Source organism: Mastomys coucha, unplaced genomic scaffold (assembly GCF_008632895.1).
Source record: "Mastomys coucha isolate ucsf_1 unplaced genomic scaffold, UCSF_Mcou_1 pScaffold18, whole genome shotgun sequence".
In the NCBI taxonomy this organism is placed as follows: Eukaryota; Metazoa; Chordata; class Mammalia; order Rodentia; family Muridae; genus Mastomys; species Mastomys coucha.
The window spans coordinates 2,513,497-2,518,199 of NW_022196900.1; positions in this window are offsets into that span (position 1 = coordinate 2,513,497).

Sequence of the window (4,703 nt, forward strand, 5' to 3'; positions counted from 1 at the left end):
AAAAAAAAAAAAAGAAAGAAAGAAAGAAAGAAAAGCAAAACAACAACAACAAAAAGGAGATAAAGAACCCACAAAGTAGTAAAGACCAGCTACAATAGAAAAGAAGCAGGCCATAAATATATAGGTCATGGAATGCTGGATGCTTTTGAAAAAAAATAAAACCAGATAAATAGTTGTAAGGTGAGCCCAGAGCGAGCAGGGCCAGAGCAAGAGGGAGAAAGGGAAGGGAGGGTAGAAAGAGTTGTAAGGCTATTTCTGTCTTGTAAAATGTCTGCCTTGAGAAGACCTGAAAGGAAGAAGTCATATGGATAGGCAGGCAGAAAAAACCCATTGCATGAGTTTAATGCTGTTTAAATTAGAAGAGTTTTTTTCTTTTGCTTTTGGTTTTTTGAGACAGGGTTTCTCTGTGTAGCCCTGGCTGTCCTTGAACTCACTTTGTAGACCAGGCTGGCCTCGAACTCAGAAATCTACCTGCCTCTGCCTCCCAAGTGCTGGGATTAAAGGCGTGAGCCACCACCGCCCGGCTTTTTCTTTTGCTTTGAGAGAGGGGAACAATACTCAGCTCTATTGCCCTCAAACTCCTGAGCTTATGTGCATTAGCAAAAGTTAAAAAGGGATTTTTCTCTGGTGCTAAGGGTCAAGTCCAAGACATAAATAGTCAAGCACTTTCCCACTGAGTTACATGCCCAAACCCTCCTGAATATTTTAAAGACAAAGAAACTAGAATATGTGGTAGAGCAGAGAGACATGAATCCCTTGTGAATGGTTTAGCCTTTCTCCCTCTGACAGTTTCTTTCTTTAGTAGATCCATTGATTCTCTCCTTGGTATATTTCCGCTGCTACACTGACTCAGGACCTGACAGGACCAGCTTTGGTCAATGGAATAACAAGCATGGTGGAGCAACACTTGGAGAAGAACTTAGATGTTGTAGCCAATGTGACTAATCTCTGGTGGTGCTTCTACTCATGACCCACTAGCTGTGAGAATGATCTCATGATCTATGAGAATCCCAGATCAGCCACACTGAGAGACAAGCCTCAGCTGACCCTACATACACAAGCTCTATCCCCAGTAGAGCCATCTAATGGCTACACAAGGAACAAAGATGGGCTGTCCCTGCTGGGTCCTGCCCTTGGTACAGAATTTCAAGCAGCTGTGCTTTTTTTATATCACCCCCTTTGGAGACAATGTGTTCAACAGCATTAAGTAATCAGGGTGTAAAATCAGCACTAGGTGAGAGAGAGAGAGAGAGAGAGAGAGAGAGAGAGAGAGAGAGAGAGAGAGAGAGAGAGAGAGAGAGAGAAGCAAGCATTGTGTTCCTTCTGTTTTCTGAGTTTAAGGCTGAAATATCTGAAAGTTGAGTCAAGACTCACCTTCAGATGAAAACTGCCTCAGATACATGCATAAATGTTAGTTTAGCAAGCCTCAGTGGCTCATACCTGTAATCCCAACACGTAGGGGACAGAGATAAGAGGATTTTTGGCAAAGTCAAGACCAAAGTGGCTTACATAGCTAGTACCAGGCCAGACGGGGCTGCAAATGATCATTTCTATATTTAAATAAATGTCAGTTTATGTCTATCCCTGTACATCTGTAAATTCATGAGGGAAAGGATTATGTCTGCCATGCTCATCATTATTCAATGACCTAGAAAAGATGATCAACATTTTAATATACTGGCTGAATGGAAAGGTCATAGGAAGAGCTCATGTGTGTGGAGGGCCCTGGGATTAATCCTTAGTGGAAAAAAAATCAGTGCTGATTTACTAGTTCTATTATGTCCTCTGCCTGAATGAGATAATTACTTTATTTTAGGTGTATGGCTGTTTTGCCTGCATGGATACCTGTGCACCATGTGAATACATGCCAAAGAGGCCAAAAGGAGGAGTTTGATTCCCCTGGAACTAGAATTACAGACTATTGTGAGCCCCTGTGTCAGAGTGAGAACCCGACCTAGGTCCTCAGGAAGAGCAACCAGGGCTCAATTGCTGCACTATCTCTTCAGCCTCCAAGGTGGTAATTTTTGTAACTGTTATCATTATTAGCAGATGTAATTAGAGGCACTCTTCTAAGACTTTATACATACAGTCATGTGCCTCTGAACTGCAGGCATGTGCCCCAACAGATGTATCATTAGGTGAGTCCGTCATTTGCGGGGCAGGGGTGGGGGTCGGGTATAAGGTGTGCTTGGATAAACTGAAATGACTGCAACTATAATTTTATGGAAACTCTGTCCTTAACCAAAACATCATTATAAACTAATGGCTGTTGTAATTCATTTAGTCCTCATAATAATCCAGTTACCCTGGAGCTATTATTATTCCCTGCTGCAGATGAGGAAACTTGGGCACAGAAAGTATAAATAACTTGCTTATGGCAGATCCAAGATTCAAACAACAGGGAATCAGTTTCCAGAATCTATAAATCAAACTGGCTTCAAACTTAGCCCCCAGATGCTAGGAGTAGAGGAGTGTAAATATATATATATATATATATATATATATATATATATATGTATGTATGTATGTATATACATATGTATATATATGTATATACATATGTATATATATACACATACATATATATGTATACATATATATGTATGTGTATATATATAAACTATATATATAAACTATATATATAAACTATATATATAAACTATATATATATATATATATATATATATATATATATATATATATATATATATATATAGTTTTTCAAGACAGAGTTTCTCAGTGTAGCCCTTGCTGTCCTGGAACTCACTCTGTAGACCAGGCTGACCACAAGCTCACAGAGATCCACCTGCCTCTGTGTCCTGAGTGCTGGGACTAAAGGCTTGTGTCATCACTGCCCAGGAAGATCCATATTTTGTTAGCCACTACCCTGCCTTTCCCATTCTCCTGTGCTGGATCTGGCAGTGAGGGGTACTGTTGAAGAAGGGAAAGGTTAAGAGGAAACAGCAGATGACAACAGCACCTTTCTCATCATAACAATGGCGTCTTCTCTGGGCAAGAGAAGTTGAAAACTGCCGGAAGGGATGCAGCTCCTGCTCCGGGTTGCCTTTCTGATGTCAGCCACTAAAGGAAGAGGAGAGTCAGGACAAGAGCAGGCAACAGTCACCAGGAAGAAAGACTTACAACTCAGGCCTTTTCCCTTAACTTCTAACTGTAGTAGCTGAATTATTGGTGTAACTCCAGCCTGTGGGCTTAGCCAATCCCCAGTCTTCAGAAAGGACCGTAAAGTCCTCTGAATCTGAGCTGCTGGCCCATCCAAGATGTCCTTATGCTGTGGCCTGTGGCAGGTCTTCCTGATGCTCAGCACAGACTGATAATAAAGGCTGACCTTGGTACAGATACCCTTCCTGCTTCTGTGCTGGGAGATGTTGCGGATGCAGGAGCCTAGGTGTGAGCCAGTCACACAAGGTCACCATGGACTGATCTCTCAGTAGTCACACAAAGTCACCATGGACTGACTAAGTATGAATAAGTTGAATAAGTATGAGATTTTTCTACCATTCTTACTACCAGAAAGTGTATACACAAACTCTCCTGTTTTCAACCCCATATTTAAAGAGGACATGAGAACTTAAGTAGGAAAGCATTACAATGAGCAGAGCTTGGTAGCGTACAACAGTAATCCCAGCATTAAGGAGGCAAATACAGGGGGCTTGCCACAGTGTGAGGCTAGCCTGGGCAATATAGCAAGTTCCAGGCCAGCCAACTAAGGGTACATAGGATTCTAGTACAGTTTCTCTTTTGCTATGATTAAAAAAAAAAAAAAATACCATTGCTGGGCTTGGTAGCACATACCCTTAATCTGAGTACTCAGGAAACAGAAGCAGGCAGATAGATATTCCATATATTGCCAGGCCAGACAGGGCTATCCAGTAAGTCTCAATAAACAAAACAGTAACCAAAAGCTCTTTGAGGGAGTAAAGAGTTTATCTGGCTTGCATTTACCTTGCCTCCTTGAAGGAAGCCACAACTCAAGGCAGGAACCTGGAAACTAGATGGAGCAGAGACCACAGAAGAATGCTTCCTCCTCCCCTCCCCTCACACAGATTCCAACTGCTCAGCTGCCTCTCCTATAGCCCAAGGCTACCTGCCTAAAACCGCCCCTCACACAACGGGATGGGACCTTCCCAAGGCAATCAGCAATCAAGAAAATGCCTCCACTTGGGAGGCAGAGGCAGGTGGATTTCTGAGTTCGAGACCAGCCTGGTCCACAGAGTGAGTTCCAGGACAGCCAGGGCTACACAGAGAAACCCTGTCTCAAAAAAAACAAAAACAAGCCGGGCGGTGGTGGCGCACGCCTTTAATCCCAGCACTTGGGAAGCAGAGGCAGGTGGATTTCTGAGTTTGAGGCCAGCCTGGTCTACAAAGTGAGTTCCAGGACAGCCAGGGCTACACAGAGAAACCCTGTCTCGAAAAAACAAACAAAAAAAAAAAGAAAGAAAGAAAGAAAGAAAGAAAGAAAAAGAAAAAGAAAATGCCTCAAAGGCACAGCCATAGGCCGATTTCATCCAAGCAATTTATCAAGAGTTTCCCTCTTCCCAGTCGAATGAGGTTTGTGTCTGCTGAAGCTAAGATACAAAGCCATGTTCTTTCCCACTTGACCCCCCCTAAGTTGGGGGGAAGATCATGAGGCAAAACACTTCATGGTCACATTGAATCTTAGGAGCAAAAACAGAATCTAGATG